Raw genomic sequence first — 21288 nt, 5'->3', positions numbered from 1 at the left:
GAGGGACTGAACAGTGACTGGGGAAAGTGCCAATCTCGAGTATCTGGGTAACGGTTTCTGAACTCAATAGATGGAAGGAAGCTTCGCAGGATAGGTTCTCACTCAAACTCAAATGGTGACTTAACACGTACCATCGGATCCGGGATCAGATACGGGATTATCTCGACGTGAACGCGTTACCTCTACGTAGAAAGGCGGTAGCCAGTTAATGTATAGAAATAGGCAGGGCCGTGATTGAACAAGGCCCCTAGGACATACTTGGTGCTCTTCGATTGAGTTTACCTCTGTCGGGCTGTGGTCATACCATGGGAATCAATAACCTGTGTAAGCTGATTCCAGGAATCTGGGTAACGGTGACCATGGGCAGAAGGTGAGCTTGCCTCTACGCTCGGGCAACATGCCTGCAGAGCATAGGAGGACCTGACTCACTAGCACGACCACCTCGACCAATAGGTTAACCGGTAGGCACTCAGGACTTTGATCTGGACGCGTACTGGGCGTATCGCATTCCCTTAGAGAAGGGGTTACATCGCAATTGCGAGTCAATGGAAAGGGACATATCTTGACGATGTACGACGTGCACGAGAACATAACTATCTAAGGTGGAGGAATTACAGGCCGGATGCGGTATAAGCGGAACCAGTCCATCAAATAGGTCAAACGGGCGCAGCATGCCTAGCTAGATTGTGAAGTGTGGCGAGTAGACCACTAGATACTAATGTTATCTACTTCCTACTGATATAAAAATTGTGAATTCAGTGTTTCTTAGCTTTCCTAATTTTCAATAGTGGTTCGGTAACTTTCAGTAGTAGATCAGTAAATTTAGTAGCAGTTCTGTAACATGTGGTAGTAGTTTTTTTTTTTTTTGTAATTTTAACAGTAGTTTGATAAAATTTAATAGTAGGGTCTAGTGGTATTTTCAAATTAGGGAAGAAAACTTCAACAGAAAATTCTCTTCCTCCAGGTTTGAGGTTGACGACAGATAGGTAGCTGGTTGTGAAAACAGTTGCCAAATCAAACTTAGATCGAGAATAGAATGTAAATGGGAAAATGGCTAGGGCGTACCCCAGAATCGACGCGTGAACCGATCGCTTTAAGGGCGTGAGAAATGAACATGCGCCACCCCTTAACAATGGACAGAAAGGGATAAAGAAGCGAAAAAATGTTGTATTTTACTGTATTTATATCAAAGTTTACTGAGTATGTTCTCAGAGATATAACTCAAGAACGAAATTACGTAAATGCATCATTAACTTTCTTTCTACTTTATATTTCTATTCTGCCATATCATCAGTAGCCATTACGGTAAGCACATTCGTATTGAACAAAGAAAGGAAAAAAAAAGAGAACTTCCAATATTTTTTTTCGTAATTAAACAGAAATTTTACGAGTTCGTTTCTAAAAATGGCCGAAGGACATGATAAACCTCACATTTTACTTCAAAGGTTATCTGTATCCACAGAAGAAAGGGAATTTTGAAAAAAAAAAAAAAAAAAAATGAAATTAAACATATCAAACAAAAATACCTTATCCAGAAGACAATATATTGAAAAGAGGTAAACTCCGAAAGGAAAGAGGCAAAATATTTGAATTTTTTTTTGTTTAAAAAAAAAGAAAGAAAAATCTCTTTTCTAGTTCGAGATGGATTTGAGCCGTTTGTAAACTGAAATTACCCATGCAATTTCACTTTACAAACAGTTAATCATCAAAGTTGCTCTATTGAGCGCGCAAAACTTCAAAGAAAATCTTTTTCTGTCCATGAAACTTAATTAAAATACCTCCTTCTCTTGTGTTTTCTTCTTCTTCCTCCTCTTCTTCTTCTAATTCCGCTTTTTATCCTGTCGTCTGTTTTTCAGTTGACTTGCTCTGAAAAAGACTTCCGATTCAATTTATCTGAATTATTTAGTGCACATTCAAGATTACCGAGAGAATTTACAGCTTAAAAGAGGGCTCCTTCGTTTGATTATGATGTTGGAGGAACAACACTTAATACAGCTTTGAAGCCTGTACGCACGCAAAAACTCTACACATTCCTTGATTGCAGTCTTCAGACAACATTTTCTCTAGTGTTGCTTCAGTCACCACGGACACAAAATGGCGACGGGAAAGGGTTAAAGAAGTGTTAATTTACCTTTCAAGTTTCGAGTAATCGAGAAATGCCATTTTAGCGTTCTATCATTGCTAAATGCCTAGCCATCTGTCAGTGAGGGAGATCTGGATTCAATCCCGATGATAATGTTTATCCCTTGCACAATCTAGGTACTTTACTAGAAAAGTTCACTAGATACAATGCAAACAGATAAGGTAATATAGAAGTGGTTCCAAAACTTGAGGGCGTGTATTAGTAAGTGGGCGTGGAAGTCCAAAAATGAAATGAAATCTTTAAGTTTTACGTCCCACGGTTATGCTGGTTAGGCTAAAGAAAACGGTGATGATGAGAAATGAAGTAAATGGTAGAATAAAGAAATTGGGAGGAAACGGGAGAAGCCCGAGAAAACCCTAACACACACGTTGTTTGTCCACCATAAAGTTCACTTGGCGCGAGCCGGGATCGAACCAAGGACCGTGCACTAGAGATGAACGCTTTACCACTGTGCCACCGCGGCCCCCACGTGGAAGTCCAGTTGTACTGTATATTCTGAAGAATATTATGGGCAATAATTACGAGAGTCAGCTAGAAAGCTTCTCCCTGACAAGAAAGACGTCTTGTTGCAGAAATGAAAATTTATATGAGTTCTAAACGTGTTCTTGTGTTTGAGTATACTTTTCTGAGTAGTGCTACATTTTCTCAATAACCCTCGGAATAAAATCCTGGGATTTTATGGCAGGGAACAGATAAGAATCTGAAGGTGCTAAGTCGGATGACTAGTAGGATATTGCATCAATTCAAAGTCACACATGCAGTTGCTGGATTGTCTGGCGGGTAGCATGGCACGGCGCGTTACCATGTAAAAAGAAATTACAGTACGTTCCAATTTGTCAGATCGCTTCAAATAAATCTGTTGTTGTAGGCGCTGCAACAGGTTTGAGCAAATAGTCTGTATAAATGTCCCTTTGACAGGAAATCGACGAGCATTTTCAGATGGCTCTACCCGGGTTCACAATTCCACCTGCACAAAATGAATGGTTCAAAATTAGAACATGTAACCTCATATGGGATATATATGTATTTACGAGATCTTATATATATATATATATATATATATATATATATATATATATATATATATATATATATATATATATATATATATATATATATATATATATATATATATATATATATAAGAGATTTTATGTATAAATAAGATTTTCCTCAGACATACTATGTACAAAACTCTCATGAATCACAAATACTTTCCTCTGAGTTGGGCCAAAAACTTTTTAGTAGACCTTCGTATGTGTTTCACTATGTAACATACATAATACCCTACTTTTCAAGCTCAGATATGAATTGAAATCTTTCAGTTTAACGTCCTACGATTATGCACTTTGGATTAAGTCAGACGATAATTAAAGCAAGTGAATGATGATGGAATGAGAAAGTGGGAGGAAGCGAGAGTACTCAGAGAAAACTCAAGATCACGATGTTGTCCATTACAAACTTACTTGTCCGGGGATCGAATCAGGGACCCTACGCAGCAGAGGTAAGCGCTCTACCAGTGAGCCATCGTGCCGCCTCTTTTTAAGTATAAGTAAGCTTTCTGCTAAAAGGAAAGTAAGCACGTATGTCGCTCTAGTAATTTGACTTCCTATGTCACTTGTAATTTGGCACTTGTAGTGTAAACTTGTGTACATGAACAACACCTCTATAATGTTAAAATGAGTCATTACTAATTACACACTCTTCTTACATTTAAAGTTAAAAAATGGAAGATTAAACTACCAAATTTTTGCCGACAAATAGTCAATCTGCACCAGTTACTTTTGACGAAGTGTGAAAACAGCAAGACGAAACATGAAACTTGTGTGTGAAGAAGACCGAACTAAAATCTAAACTAGTCCTAGATTTACTCACTTTCGTCTGCAGTTACTCTACTTCAGTACTACAGAAAAACAATTGAATTTGTTTTAGACAAATAGTATCCCAACACACCGAAAATTATTTTTCTAAATGCTTTCATATTACCAAACGATCCAGAAAGGCAGAATTAATAAGGCAAGGAAAGCAGTGTTTCGAAAGGACTATTGTTGTAACTACAATATTTGGCCAGGGGTAGGGGGAGCGGTCATGGGCCCTTACTTCTGAGAATGACCACTGTTCGCAGTTCGAGAGTATTTTAAGGGTTAAATGTTCTGAGGACTTAGCCCCACCGCTCCAGTTCCATCTATGGAAAAGACCACTTGCTAGTGTATAGGAATACAGAGAATGGGAGAAAGCGACGCATCTATATCCTACAATATATTACGGTCTAATGAAAACTACTGTATGAATGCTGAACTATAAGCAATGACGATTTTAGGTTTCAACTGTCATCCCTTCTGGAGCTCATTTCTCAAAACTATTAACTTTGTAATACTAATGTAGAACTTCTGAAAATCAAATATTTTATAATTGTATATACCATAAAGTAATGACAAATTAGAGATATTAGGATTTTGTACTATTATTCTATTTCACAATATTGTAAAATAACCTACATATTTCAAAACTGTTTTCAGAAAGAGGTCCCACTACAAATTTACAACAAAGATCCGCTTGAGGTTGATCATAGACAGGGCCGAATTTAGCATTTTGGCGCCCCTAGGCCCAATAATTTTTTCCGCCCCCTAGTCTGGTTAAATTTACTTTCCTAAAAACCTTTATTTAAAAATTATATCAGGCCTGTATGTTAATTGCTTAAACACCACTCCACGATGCAATTTTATCATTGCAAGTTTTTTGACGAATTTACTTGGTTCTGGGCTTAACAATATACCGTTAATGTATTAACAAAAGATTGGTGAACTTGACCAACAATTATTTGTTCCAATGAACTTCAAAATCAGAGTGCTTTATTAGCCTGATTTTTTAAAAATCAATTCAAAAAATATGTTAAGTTATGGCTATTTATTTTTATTTCTAGATATTTTTTATTTTATCTCTCGGCCGTGCGCCCCCTGGGAGCGTGCGCCCATAGGCCCGGGCCTATTGGGAAATCCGGCCCTGATCATGGAGTTGCAACTGGCCGGCTTTTCACCGGCCTGGCCGGAAATATTGCTGTCATTTTGATTAAAGCCGGCATAGGCGCCGGCTTGAGGTAAATATTGGGGGGGGGAGGAGCCAAACAATGAATAAATATATCAGGCCTTTTCTATCTACTGCTTGATGAAGGTCCCCTTCCTCCACCCAAGATCTCGGTTCGCTGCATCCGCTCTGCTGGAAAATTCACGACCTAAATCAAATTTGCCTAAAGGCATTAAAACAAACTCAACTTCAAAATTTCTGAACTTCACTGCAAGTTTGCGTACCACATTTATCATCTCTTGTCATATCAGTGTTGCCAGAGTGTTGGTTGAAGCTTCGGTGCTCTATTAGACACAATTTTGAAAATGGCGTTTTGTGTCAAATAAGAAGACAGCACCTAATATTGAATTAAAGGCATGACAAAGTTCACGACAGAAATCCTTGCCCCTCTGTTAATTTTTGCTCGACTGGATTATATTGAGGGGTCGAGGACCCCACCTTTAAATATTGGGGGGGGGGGGGCAAAAGTGTCCCGACCCCCAAAGTCGGCGCCTATGAAAGCCGGTGACCAGTACAAACTTCTTACCAACCCCTTCATGTCCGTTTTTTTTTTCTTTTCAAATTTGTATCTAGTTCGAAGTGTAGATTTAAAAAGTAACGTTCATTCTGTAAATCGAAAACTGTCACCTCTTATCATCTATAATTGATTAATGTATTTTGTTCATCTGTTTAGATAATTTTAAAGAGATGACAGGGACTGTATCAGGGAAAATTTGAAATTTACTTCTAAGAAATTTTATATATTTATTGAGAGTGAAAAATGGCTTAAAGCAATTTCCTGTAGTTGAAGTATAAGTTTAAAGAATAAATTTCATTTTCCAAATTCAAAATTGCCACGTAAAGATACTTTGTTCATCTGTTTCGATAATTTTTAAAGTGGCAGTTACTGGTAAATACAATAGAACGATCTATACCATTTCAGTTTCTAATGTTTAGCGTAATGTATCTATTAAGCTTATTAGTGAATGTACTAAGGATATGCAGAATACAGGTGCTAATGCACTTTTGATAATGATAGTACATTTTTTTAAAATTCCTTCCCATTGATGGGTCCGAACAGAGATATTTCAGACTTAGACCTATATCATAGCAGGGGCGGATACACGGGGGGAAATCGGGGCGATTGCCCCCAGAGGAGGAACTTTCTTATTTTATATATATATAAATAAAACCCATCCCAAAGTTTGGAGCCCTTAAAAGTAGTAGTATGACAACCCATCGTCCCCCCAGAAGTCGGTCCTGGATCCGCCCCTGTATCATAGGGAATTTTGAGGGAGTGTTTTTTTTTTTTTTTTTATTTTCCAGAGTTGACAACCCTAGTTGATCATAAAATCATGTTAAGCTAGTGTCAAATCTTGTTAAGGTGGATCACCACTCGGAAGTCAGTACGTATTTAGCTTATTCCTTTAACTGCTGCGCAATGAAACATTACATATTATAAATATTACTACATACATACTATAAGAGAGTTATGTTCCAGCTACAACACAAGACTGATTCATTTGGTTGTGTCTTCTGATATCGAAAAAGATAACTAAAAAGAAAATACGTTTTACACTACAAGATGGCACTTGCTGTTAGATCTTACTAGTTTTATGAAATGGTCATTTGTGTGTGGAAAGTATTTTAAAGTAATGACCTTATTACGAAATACGGTAGATATATTGTTTGACCGTTTTTCTTGTTATGTTTCACATGTTTAAATACGGTATTAATTTACATTTAAGGAAATAGATTTTGAGAAGAAACTTGCGCTGAACGCCATAATGCGTTGATGCCAAATTTGTACGTTTAGTGTGGTAGTTACAATAACATTCCTGGATTCTAGCGTTGCGGTAAGAGTCGACAACTAATTTCTCCAGTAAGTATCCAAGCAGAATTCCATTATTACTTCCTTTATTCAGGCCCGTATCCAGGGGGTCTAGGGGACCGGTATTCCTAAATTTTGGCTGCTCCCCCTAAAATTTTCACCATAGACTGGCAAATGAACTATAATATGGTGATGAACTATAATATGGTTACATCGGGGCCCCCCTAACTTCAGCCGGGCCTCCCTACATTTTTGGGCTGGCTACAGGCCTGCCTTTATTATCTGACATCAGTAAACACTCGACATTATCTGGCAACGCCGCACTATTCAAGCAGCTTAAACACTCGACATTATCTGGCAACGCCGCACTATTCAAGCAGCTTAAACACTCGACATTATCTGGCAACGCCGCACTATTCAAGCAGCTTTTAGCATAGCACCGAGAACACCTAATTGCGTTGAAGTACTGGCAACCTTGTAATGTCATCTGATAAGTTTTCTATGTGTTATGTGAGATAATGTTGAAAGCATCAAATTATTCCTTTGAAAAAAAAAAAGAAAAGAAAGAAAGAAATGTTATTTACCTTTTCCTTTTCTTTTAGTTTTCGTTAAACACCTATTGTTAGTGATATTTCCGGCAATTATCAAGCGCGATTTCAATAAATATGGGAGTAAAGTCGTCTTTTTCGTTATGAGTTAAACACAGGTTTCTAACATTCGATCAGCTGAGCGCGCTGAGCATTCGTGTAACAAATGAAGGGGTTGCACAAGTTAACGCAACTTCCTGAAGAATCGAACAAAACATGCTGACGGTTTGTTGACTAGTTTAATGTATGAATTGCAGTGTTATATAGTGGAAAACGTTAGGACTGCCAGAAGAAACTCATGTTACAACATCGAAGATTATCATGAGAGCAAAGGGTAAGTTGAAACAAATTTCTGTAATTTAGATGATACATGTAAATGTTTCAATGGATAAGTACATGCCATTTCGGCTATTGCAATGTTAGTCTGGTAGCGATGTATTGTTATATTTATCAAATCTCATTAGTATTCAATGAACGACAGTAATTTAGTCTTCTATAGATTGTTTCATTAATCCCCGTGAATATTATGAATACCTGCTTCCGATCATATGCCAATTATAGAATACACAAATAACAGTTAGGTAATAAGTAGAAAAGTGCCCTTGTACATAAAGTAAACGGGAATAGTGCGTGTACTTTTTATGTACAAACACCAAGCATGCTGTATTATCTGATTTGTTTACTATTATTAAATGGAGGCAAAATTTTGTAAACAGAAAGCGATTTTGGTCAAGTTGGAATGTAAGGCATTGTTTTTACCGATAAACAATGCTGTAATTGTAGTAATTAACATTGTAATAGCTTCTGAATATTTTACAGTTCTATCTTCTTTGATATATTTAGCAACCAATCCGATTATGTTAAGATGGTCGGTTTTCGAGAAAAAAAAAAGTCTCATCACGACTGACGTGACAGCCAAACAACATTCTAGTTTTATTAATCAAATCCACTAGGTTGAGAATAAGATACATTAGTAAGGTAATATTTCCGAAATAGTTTTTGTATAGGTTAAATGGAAAGCGTAGGTAGGGCCAACGAGCTTGCAGAAGGGGTGACCAGAAAACTTCTCCTATACTGTATCCAAATATACGTTGTAGTTTAAAAACTAGACAATATTTATCTCTTCGACTAGAGTTTTCAGGTTACGTCACTGTTTATGCGTGCATTTTTGTTTGTTATTCTGGTAGCTTTCAAAATAAACATGTTGCTCTCAGCAGCGAGTTTACTGGGTTCAGGGTTGCTGTTAAGTTCACGGCACATGAACAGTAAGTAGTGTAGGAGTCATTCCTGCTTAGCCTACAGCACTACTGGCATGGCAATTTACATCTCCCTCATCTTAGGTGTAGGCGAAACGGTTGATTGGGTTAGATTTTAGAGTGCCTTTCAGTAGTAAGTCTATATGAGACGTGGAATTAATTACAGCTTAACGTGGAATCCGAACCAAATGAACCTACGCCGGGAATTTAACCCTGGTCTCCCGCGACAATGGCGCGTTCATTGGCCCAACAGGAATTCCTGTTTGGCCTATTGTTCTTTCTAATCTTTCGGGAGAGGGATACCTAATGTCCTCCAACTTAGGCCTATACCCAGTGGCGTATTTACGATTTTGTTTCGGGAGGGGCTTTGCTAACTTTCGGGGGGGGCTTTGCCTGAAAATGTGAAAATTCTGCAATATATTTCGTATACTTTACTACAGTAAGTAAGATTTCGGGGGGGGGGCTTAAGCCCGGAAGCCCCCCCCTAAATACGCCACTGCCTATACCATTCACTTTACAAGTGAAAAAAAAAACAATTTACACTATTTACACTGATTCAGCAGTAGTGGATCTGACCCGGGATCGGGGGTCTAGGCCCCCAGTTTTTGGGTGAAAAAAGCAATTATTTTATATATTTTTGAAAGTTTATAGTAACTATCATAGTCTGGGTTCTGGTTATCCCCCATTTTTACGTTCTAGATCCGCCACTGCCCAACAGTACAAAGTATTATCGGTATTTACCAATAAAATATACAAACTAAAAGGAAGAAAACTAATCAAATGCACTTATAGTATAAAATTCAATATTTCCGCTACAAGAAAAATACTGATTACAAATACACAGCACAATACACAAAAGGTACGGGGGCGCAGTGATAGAGTACTCATATCTGGTTGTAATTCTGGTTATGTGAGCTTGTGGTGGACAACATCGTGTCCGTGGGTTTTCTCGGGATTCTCCCGTTTCCTTTCACGTTCTCATTCTACTAATTACTTTCATTAATTATTTTCTGTAGCCTATAAAGGATAAACGTGGGACATAAAGCAAAAATTTAATTTCATTTTCAAATAAATACACAGTTTGCATGCGTTATTTTAAATCATTGATCCATGAAAGAGTGTAATTCATAGGGCATTACTTGTAAGTATTCCATGGATACAGATGATAACGATGAAAGAAAGTATAATAAATTAAAGAACTTAAGCACAAATACAACAATAATTATTATAATATTAGGATACCAGCATATTCTAATATAAATAAAATAAAAGAGTTTGTTTGTGTGTTTGTCTGTCTGTGTGCGGCCTGGGGATCAGACGAGTGGACCGAGAGTTACCAAATTTTGGTCAGGGGTACCTTGGCCCAGGCCCCAGATCAAGACGAAGCCTTTTTTTTAAAAAAAAAAATTCGAACCAGGGGGATCTCAGGGGAGCGTTTACCGGAACCGGCTTGGGAACCAGACAAATTGACCGAGAGTTACCAAATTTTAGTCACGAATACCTTGGTCCAGGCTCCAGACCAGAGTTAAACGTTTTTGTCAAAATTCGAACCAGGGGGGTCTCAGGGGGCGTTTACCGGGACATGTAAAAGTAGTAGAAAATGACCGATATTAGTGTCAAATCCATAGTTTTAGCGGTCGCTGAAATCAATGATGACACTTCCATTAGCGATGACTTGCAAATTTAGTTACAATTGAATGCGTGCCGGGATCAGCGGGGGGGGGGGGGAGGGGCATACCGAGCCATGTAAAATATAGTCCAAAATGACCGATATTAGTATCCGATCCATAGTTTTCGCGGTCGCTGAGATCAATGGTGATACTCCCACAGGCGTTGACTTCCAAATACAACCCCCATGCAAAGCATGGGTATATTCAACTAGTTAGAAAATAAATGGAACCAGAGGTGATTTCAGAATATTTCCCTCAACAGATTTTCAACCACGAGGGATGAAACAAAGTACTCCAAAAATACTCGTACTCTGATCCAGTTTGAGCACGATTGGAGATATGGATTCGGAGAGGGATTTCATACCTCCATAAAAGAATGTCATTTCCCGGCAGTGGCGGATCTAGCCCGGGGCCGGGGAGCTTGGGCCCCCCAGTTTTTTCAGTGACAGAAGTAATTAAAACTATTATTTATACATTTTCTGAAAGTTTATAGTAAGCTTTGCCTGTTTTTGTTTATTGGAAAATTTTGGAAACATTAGATATAGTTTCCTTTGCAGTTTTTCTGTTATGTAATATGTAAACAATACTTGAGGTCCATAACGGCAATGTCTAACCTAGTCATAATAATCTGTCCGTTGGGAGAGAGTTAAATTGTAAGACCCATGAAAAATTATAAACTCATGATATACCTATTATACTCTGGCTTTTGGCTGGCTCCCCCAGTTTTTACCTTCTACGTCCGCCACTGATCTCCGGGTCACCTTTTCAAATTATCACTATGTGAAATCCAAACGTGCAAAAGGCTTGAAATTTGTATAATAATAATGTTAGGTGTGCTGTATATTTCTATTTCCTTGAAAACGCTACAAATCAACACTCAAATTTGGAATTTGCTAGTAAAATAGGAGGCAAATAGAAATAAGTTCGCTGATCAAAACTCTAAGAAGAAAACCCTGTTATTTTGGTTTTCATTGTGCTATCTACTGATGGAAAAATTCTAAGAAAAGAAACACTAGAACATTGAATATTCCTCTCCTGGAATATTAGGCGAAACAAGAATAGGTTAAACTGGAATCTTTAGGGTCAAGTGGCCCGGATAAGATACAAATAATAGGGTTTCCAGGAATTATCTTTACAATTTCAAATGTTAACAACTCTTTAATGGACCAAGATTTTTCCATTATGCACTTTGAAATGTGAAAATTCATAAAGTTTATGTACAAAGGTCATTAGTACATCTCAATATGTGCACTGTTCGTGGCCCTAAGCACATCCAGTCTGTACTCAACTTCCTGCCACGTAAGGTCTAAAATCTTGTGTGTGACAGCGGCTGTAATGCGGGTTTTTAAGTCAGGTATGTCAGTATCCGGTGTACGGTAAACACTATCCTTCACAAAAACCTACAAAAAAACAGGTGTAATGTCTAGCGACCTCGGCGGTCATGGAATGGACCAACCCGTCTAATCCATCTGTTGGGAAAGGTATCGTCTAGGTGATGACGGACTGCTACGAACCAGTGTGGTGGAGCACTATCCTGCTGGAACACAACATTGGGCTCTAAATCCTGCAACTGTAAAATGGCGAAGAGTTGGAGCATGTCGAAATAGATGACACCAGTAACCGTTGCCTCGGCGAAGAAGAAAGGCTCAATGATTCGGTTGTGGATTAGACTACACCAGACATTAATACTTGGGCTGTCTCTCTCAAGTTCCCGTGTTTCATGTGAGTATTCTGAACCCCAGATTCGTATGTTATGACGGTTTAATTTACCCGACACATAAAATGTTGCCTCATCACTAAAGCACACAGGTTTCAAAAACCCTACATCTTCATCGATACATTGTAACACGTCTGTTGCAAACTCAGTCCGTTTTGTTTTGCCTGTTGGTAACAATTCCTGCAACAACTGTACCTTATACGCATAGAGATGCTGCCGTTTGTGAAGCACCATACGTTGGACCTGGGTATTTGTAGTTGTCCAGCGGCCGAACAGATTGATTTTTCCGGACTGCTCACGAATGCTCGTACTTGCTCAACTCGTTCATCACTTGTGCTGGGTCGTCCTGTTCCTTTCTTATGCAACACAAAACCTGTTGTCATTAAGCTGGTGTGGCATGCACGGATGGTGGGTCGGGGTGGTGGCTCCCTGTGAAATTGTGTATGGAAGTTCCGTTGGACATGTGTGTCCGATTTGGCCTCTATGAACCATGCCATATTCTGCTTTGTCCTGGGGCGTCCACATGTTCACAACTCACCTAAAACGATAAAACAGATTGAAAAATTTTATGAGTTGTTCCACTCACCGCAATAAACAGAATGTAAAAATATTTTTTTTCATTACAAAGCTATTAACGTTTGAAATTGTTAACCTGATAGAGCCTGAATTTTTTTGAGTGCAGTTTTCTGTTAATTTGTACTTGAATATGTTAATTGGGCTTCATACATCACAAAAATACCATTGCATCTGAGAAAATAATTTTTGGGGTCCATATATATGTTGTGTCCATATGGTCACGCTAGGCCTTCGTGATATATAAATGGAATAAATAACATCACATTACGGTTCTAAAGCTATATTTTCCTGAATTTTCTTTCATACAAACTTATTCTCATTATCGTGGGAAAATGACAACAATAGTGTGTTTAATACTTCTTAGTGTGGAAATTGAAAAAACAAGGAACACAAAGGCCAACATCACATTTTACACATGCTGTACGTCTCACTGATGAACAATTTTCTCCAGCACATCTTCTTCTTTTATTGCCAATAACAAGAATAACTAAGTGATCAATACCACCAAATCTTACTGAATCTTGTATTCTGTTTCCAGAGAAACTCAGTCTGGATACAACTGGACGTCCAGCACCTCTTGGAGACGAACCAAATGCAAGTACATAGTATTGAGCAATTTATCTTCAAAATTCTAGTTGATTCAAAGTTGAACCAGCATTGAGAGATATCTGCCATGCATTGTGAATTGATACATCTAACAGCCAAGTGAAGATTGACCACCACCATTTCTTTTCCTAATACTAATTCTGTAGTCATTTATGTTCCTATCCATTCGATCTGTGCCCCCTCCATAAACGTATTGTATTCTCCGATCAATCGTGGACGATTCCATGAACTGTGAATGCGGCTGTGACTACTGAATTGTCATGCCATCTTGCATTCTTTGGGACCCCTGTTTTCACGTATAGTACCAGTTCCAGTATATCCATTAGACTTTAGGTGTAACAGAAGTGGCATGCTTGTAAAAAGATTGTCGAAATAGAAACTGAATGGTAATTTTTTAACGTCATTTGGGAAATCATCTATCATATATAGCAGAGGAGCGGATGCTTCTTCCAAATTTTCGTTCATATTCTGCAATGCATTACAGAATTTTGTCTTGGTACACATCAAAGTTGATTAGGTATCCATTTGGGCTATTCAGGCACCAAACCTTATACCCGAAACGCACAAGTTTCCCTTTTATAAACTGTTTACAACCATGTCTGCCATAGTATGCTATCATTGCTTCGTCAAAATTTAACGCCTGCGTTGGAACAAAATGTTTCATACAATTACTTTTCAATTTATTCATTAGTGAGCGTAGTTTCCAAACTTTACTGATTCACACAGTTTGTTGTTGTCCGCAAAATGCAAATATCTCATTATCTGAATAAACCTATCCCTTCTAATTGCATTGTATACCATTAAACTTCTCATATCAGTCCCAGAATCCCAATAGTATCTTTTGCGCGGAAGTGTATTAACACAAACACAAACATACCCTGACACAAACAAAACACCCAAAAATAATTTCAAATATTCTTTAGAGACATTCGGATCTGACATGTTTTTAAACAGAGCATATTTCAGGATTTCACATATAGCTAAATAGAATATATCTTCATCAATGAAAAGTTCAAAAAGTGCAACAGTCCCTATATTTGGAATAATCTCCCTCGGGAAATTAAGGCAGCGAATTGTTGATATCGTTTTGTATCCAGTTTCTCCTGTTATACACTGATTCCGCTCCCGTTTCTTTGAAATATTACTTTCCTCCTTCTCTATGTTTTCACTCCCTTGTTCCAGATTCTTTCCCTCTTTCTCCCCAACAGTCCCTTCCAAACGCATGTAGCTGGAGAATACTACTTCTGCCAAAGCATTGAGTTGTCTCCCGCTTAGGTTGTCTATCAAACCGCCAACATCGTCTGCCGAATCCTCGTCAGATAAAACATTTGATTATGGAGGCTCAATAAATATACACACTATTTCTTAATGGCCAATTTCATCTGGTTTCTGAAGTTCTTCCAATACTCCATGCACTGTTAAGTAACTGGAAATGCGAAGGAACAGTCTCTCTTAGGACGGAAAAAATAAGATTTACCAAGCCTTAATGCTACTACGAAAGCCTAGCGTGACCATGTGGTAACATGAATGATACATGGCTCTGCACAACGTACATGTTTGTTTCTTAACCCAATACAGTATTTACCTCAACACCTCACTTCTTTCTGAATCAAAACACACAATAATTGGGAATATGTTAACAACAATGTACAGATCAAATAAATTCTTATCTTGTACTATGTCACATTGTTGCAACTCTAGAAGCAGAAAGATTTTCAGATGCATGTAACTCCACACTAAACCAAGAAATCTCAAGAATGATACTAAAATCGTGTCAAACACATCATTAGCTGACAGTTGGCAACGCTATATGTGAGTCTTTGTCAAACTAACCAGAGGAAAACAATAAAAAAGTCGTCGCGCGAAATGTGACCGTATGGTAACGCAAGGATAAACCAGGTTAAGATAATTTCTGGACACCCTGTATTATAAATAGCCGGCAGGGCTGTAGGTGAAATAAGGTGTATGTAATGAACCACATTTCTTTCTTCGTCTTCCTTTTATTCTGTGCCTGCTACGAAATGTCCCATTTTTTGTTCTGATGGAAAGTTAGCAACGCTATTCAATGATTGAGGCCACGGCAGCTGAAAGGTACAGTCCTCACCTCTGGTGCGCGGAATCCCTGGTTGAATCCTAGCTTCCGCCATGTGGATTTTCTGCTCGAGAAACACCATGTACGTGGGTTTTTGGGAGTTCTTTCGTTTCCTCCCCTTTCTTCATTGCACTATTTCGTTCATTATCATACTCATCAGTCTCTCGTAGTCTTGGAGCATAACCGCAGGACGTTAATCTAACTAACTGTATGGAGTTTCAATGCCGCGTTCAGAAGTGCTAATTACCCCCGCCCTCCATTTCAAAATATGTTAATTTTCGTTAGGAACGTTCGATTTTGGTGTAATATATCGTACATTTTTTGTGAGGTTTCCCAATCCTCCTCCTTCCAGGGTGTCAGAATCAGTAAAGAATAAAGTAGTAGATTTATCCTCTTCATATCCCAGCCCCCCCTTTTTTTTTTTTTTTTTTTTTTTTAGCATATCACGATATATATTCTAAAATTCATTCGATTTTGAAGACCACTAACTACTACGTTTTCACTTTAAGTCGTAATATAATAACTCTGTCATCAACAAATTCTATAAGGGTAACCAAGAAAGTTCTGTCGCTTTTTGTGGAGGTCTGTGTTCAATTGGCCCTCACATCGTGAGTTGAATGCGGATGGAGATAAGGCTAAGATCAGTTGTTGTGTGGGTATATCCAACATACTACCTGATTGTGGCAGTTCGGGCACACTATGAACTTGCTTAAGGACAGAGTGAACATGAGACAACCACAGAGTGCCAGAAGGGCGTGTATGCTGTACGAGTTCAAACTGGGAACAAACGCCGCTGCAGGGGGCGGAAGATATGCCAGGGTGTCCTGACTATGCGGACAGTGCAGCGGGGGTTTAACAAGTTTAAGGACGGTGACGAAACACTCGAAGACACACCAGATGCTGGAAGACATACACATGCACAAAATGCAGATCTTCAGGCAGCAATTGAGGCCAACAGTGGCCAGATATATGAAGAACTAGCACTACAATTCAGTGTGACTGGAGAGAACTGGCACTACAATTCAGTGTGACTGGAGAGAATTGGCACTACAATTCAGTGTGACTGGAGAGAACTGGCACTACAATTCAGTGTGACTGGAGAGAACTGGCACTACAATTCAGTGTGACTGGAGAGAACTGGCACTACAATTCAGTGTGACTGGAGAAACCATTTGGCAGCACCTCCATCAAGGAAAGCAACAAGTTGGGTCGATGGGTCCCACATGATTTGACTCCAGGCCAGAAGGCAACACGAGCAGATGCTTGTGTTTCTTTGCTGTCTCGTCTGAGGAAAGAGCCATTTTGGACAGGGCGTTGACATGTTACGAGAAGCGGTTTATGTACGGAGCTCCACGGCGCCGTCATTGGTTAGCATCCCATGAACCAGTTCCAAAACAGCCAAAACAAGAAAAAGATTCTTCTGTAGGTTGGGTCGACTGCTCGCGACATCGTGCATCTTGAACTGCTACCAGCTGGTCAGAGCATCAATGGAACTGGGTACTGTCAGCAGTCAAGCTGTGTTCAAGAAAAACTCAAAACTCTGGAGCCAGCACTTCTTAATCGCAAAGGGGTCCTCCTGTTACAGGACAACGCTAAGCCCCATGTGGCTCGGATGACCCGGGGTGGGAAACACTATTACATCCGCCATATTCCCCGGACATTGTACCGTCTAGTTATCACCACCATTCCTTGGACAATCATCTTACAGGACGCCAGTTCAAATCCCTAGTAAAGATGCAAAATGCACTTGAAACCTTCGCTTCACGGCCCACCAAGTTCTATCGGAATGGAATCCATGGCCTTCCAGAACGTTAGCAGAAGGTCATCGATGCTGTTGGGGACTATTTTTGATCTTTCAGGTACGTCTTAGGTGACATATCTGTGTTCGAAGGTGGTGACTGAAAAAGCGACAGAACTTTCTTGGTTATCTTTATACTTTCATTACTTTCTATTTAAGCAGTTACCAAGAATAATTCCTAGATCGCTCTTTTCATGGCCTGAGTGAAACATGTCCTTCTCATTTAACTATGTCATCTATATTCTCAACTCCCCCTACCTTCTTATCTAACTTCACAAACTCCTACTAAGTCTACATTATTTTGTTTCATGTCCATGAAATATCGCGAATACTTCTTGAGACTTCACAGTCATTTTACTACTTGGATTTAAAATCAGTTAATTGAGAGTGAAAGAGTGACCCCCACAGATTAAAAAAAAGAAAAAAAAAGTTCTATTGTAGCTTTCGCAATTCCGAGGGAGGATCAGAAATTAAGTTTACAAGACCGATATTTCTGAAGTTTTGTCTGTTTTAGAGGAATGAGAAGAGTGCGGTAATTTTAAGACTTGGAGTTACAAACTGTGCAGGTTTCAGACACACGTCACGTACGGTGCTAGTTGTATGTAAACAACAAATGGTGACTCGGTTGAAAAACTGGTCTCACGAAGAAGTCCGCTCAGTTATTCGATTTCTTCGGGCGAAACATGTAACTGCGGCTGAAATTCATCCGCAGATGATAGAGATTTACGGGGAGATTGTAATGTCTCGTCAACATGTCTCAGAATGGTGTCGGAAGTTTGCGGTTGGTAGAAAAAGCGTCACTGAAAGACCACCACGCTGTTGAAGCAGTTTCGCTGGGAGATCATCGACTCTACAGCCTGGATCTCACTCCGTGCGACTTTCACCTGTTTCTGCACTTGTAGGAGCACTAGCAGGCCGTCGCTTCCTTCAGACGAGGAGGTGAAACACTACGTGACAACGTGGCTGAGCCATAGGTGACCATTTTGCACTGGGTTCGCGCCTACTCGGAATCGCTATCTCTTCCGTCAATTGGGCTCCCGCTCAGTCTGGCTTGCGCTCACGTGTTTCATTAGTCCTCGGGCTCGCTCAATGATTGAGCCCTAGCCCATTGGAACGCGAGTGGTAGGTTACGCGTCGGACTCGCGAATTTGAATACCTATGAAATGGGGTGATTAATGGCGTTCTCCACCGTCCAATTTCCATCCCTGATACAGTTGTTAAAATTAATCAGAAGTTTCTAACATTTCCTATTTTTGCGAGAGCCCAAACTAATATCTGAATAGATTTTTGTTAAAATAGTGTCAATAAAGTTGCTTCAATCTTCCTTTTCAATTCTACACACGGAATGCGTTTCTTATCTTTTCGTCTCTGAAGCAAATGAGTCCAATCTTCCTTTTCAATTCTACACACGGAATGCGTTTCTTATCTTTTCGTCTCTGAAGCAAATGAGTCCAATCTTCCTTTTCAATTCTACACACGGAATGCGTTTCTTATCTTTTCGTCTCTGAAGCAAATGAGTCCACGTGAGCGGGAAGCGAGGCTCAGGCTCGCGCTCGCTTTTCTTAACTGAGCTCGCACTCACTCCAGCTCGCGATCCCTTTTCTCAACTGTGCTCGCGCTCACTCTGGCTCGTACTCACTTCTCTCGAATGGGCTCGCGCTCACTCCGACTCACACTCGATTATTTCATTAAGGTTCGGGCTCACTCGTTCTCGCGTTGGACACCTATAGCTTGAACACGCAAGGACAAGATTTTTACCAGGAGGGACTTCAAACTCATCCCACAATTTGACAGTACCTGAACCGATATAGGAATTATGTCGAAAGATAACCTGCTGTGTGTACTATCTGTTGGCTGTATTAGTTGTATGAAATAATATATACACACACATTTCACTGCAGGCTTTGTTACTTTATTTTTAGATACCCCTCGTATTATTCGATTTTAACATTGAGGTGTTTACATAATATCCACTCTTGTGGTCGAAGTCAATCAATATCAGGACTCATTGAACGATCTTCCCCCAAGATTGAAATAAAAATTATATAATAACTTTCATTAAAAAATACGATTTTGTTGAATGTGGTCTTTTTTCAAAAACAATTTCCAGTCGTCTTCACTGCTTTCAAAGAGTTTAAATGGATCAATAGTAAGGAAACACATTCTTCCTAGTTTTATATAAAATATTTTTTCTTTATAATTTCTATAGAATATATATTTATATTTTCTATTCTATTCTACTATATTCTAAATCTATCTAATTATATTTTTAATAAGATATATTTCAATAAAAAGTTGTGTGTTTTTTCGAACATTAGAGATTTACTTCTTTCGTTTGGGGTTGAAATTAGTTAGAGGGAGGACAATGCACAGCATCATTAATTACCATCATCGGCGTATTCTTTAGTCTCGCCGTGAGACGTTAAACTAATATGAAAGATTCAGAGGGGTTGAAGATTGTAGCAGAAGGAAACTTATAGCCGTCCTGGCCCCCCGGCACCTGCGGACCTGATTTATTGTAATACGAATTTCATCTAACATTCAGCAAATTGCCCTGCATATGGCATTCTCAGAGGCTATAGGGAAAAGTGTGTTACCAGAAATTTAATGTGTTCTTTTACAACAACATTTGAACAGAATGATAATTGTTTTCTTTCGATATGAGCCGTTCACTTGTCACAGATTTAATTTCATTCACTGAACAGTATGAATCACAAATCACAGCCTACACGAAGATTTTTTAAAAATAAATTTATGCGTAATTACAACTGTCCTTAGCCTTTTTCGTATAGTTGCTAAGTGACATGGCAATATTAATTCACATATTTGAGTGAAAATGATACAGTCAAGAAATAAAGTGGGTTATTTGCGATTCGAGATTTGGCTAGTTGACATCCTTGACAACGATTCCTGAATGACATGGGTGGAACAAGTTTTTAACATTCTGCTCGAGTGAGTGAGTTGCTTTGCATAAACAATCACTTTTGAGTAGACGTTAATGGATATTTCCTCGCATTTACACAGGATTTGTATACTAGTAAAAAGACTTTTTAATGTCACCATTTTGTGTGGAAGATTTGATAACATCTTTTTATTCTTGTCTGTCGTTGTTGTGGTTTTATTGGTTCTTGGAAGATTCCACCACACACACTCATACACGTGTTGTGAAGTCATATACCTAAAGGAACTGTGCCGGGAATGCAAATTAACATAAATTCTGTTCAATTCTCGGTGACTATTATTTTGATTCGTTTCTGTTCTTTTTAAGAGCTCCATAAAGATTCGTCACTTCATTAACCCAACTGCCGATTGCCTATCTACAGAAGTAATTTAACATTATTGTTAGATTTATATACAGGGTGTTAATGAACTATACGGAAAGAGGTAATTCCTCAAATAAAAAAAATAAAAAAAACGTTCTATGGACGTGTAGACAAAAGTGTATAATTTCAGGGCCAAGGGACATTCAAAGCATTGAAAAACTACATTGTAGCACACGTTACTTCAAACCCGATCCTAGTAGCGAGAAAGTTTTCGGTCAGTTTCGCGTGCTTGGCTTTTGGCTTTCAACGCTTGCTTTCTCGCAATCTGCCTTTTGTTGTACTCGCAAGCAATACTTTAGATCCTTCGCAGAGCGTCAGAACATCACTGGCCGTTCATTGGCTGTTTACTTGTCGTCACCGTAAAACGTTTGCGTCAAGCTTGAATGGAACACTAAATGCAAGTTGCCCTTATGTAAGTAACTTCTCTAGAATCCAGCTTGCGGTATGCTTGCACGCTTTCCAAACAAGCCGGGTGCAAGCTTGCTGACTTCCGATGCAAGCTTACAGCAAGCGGTTTGCAAGCTGTCTCTGCTACTAAGGGAGAAACCGTGGAGTGGCAATCCATATTAGCGTAAAGGAAGAGAAACAAATGTCATTCAAAAATGCATATTTCATCAATGTGCAAT

The 21288-nt window shown here is 38.9% G+C and overlaps 1 pseudogene across 1 annotated transcript in view; it reads left to right on the top strand.

Moving 5' to 3' along the window:
- Positions 1 to 7656: 7656 nt before the first annotated feature.
- LOC145668916 (regulator of nonsense transcripts 2 pseudogene) overlaps positions 7657 to 21288 on the top strand; it is a 226144-nt pseudogene continuing 212512 nt past the window's right edge. The window contains exon 1 of the transcript XR_014128118.1: positions 7657 to 7958. The product of XR_014128118.1 is annotated as a regulator of nonsense transcripts 2 pseudogene (transcript). The remainder of the gene's footprint in view (positions 7959 to 21288) is intronic.

The sequence above is a fragment of the Thermobia domestica genome, chromosome 13 (assembly GCF_964235325.1).
Source record: "Thermobia domestica chromosome 13, izTheDome1.hap1.1, whole genome shotgun sequence".
In the NCBI taxonomy this organism is placed as follows: Eukaryota; Metazoa; Arthropoda; class Insecta; order Zygentoma; family Lepismatidae; genus Thermobia; species Thermobia domestica.
The sequence above is the reverse complement of the archived record's forward strand: the minus strand, read 5'-3'. Positions and strand labels throughout refer to the sequence as shown.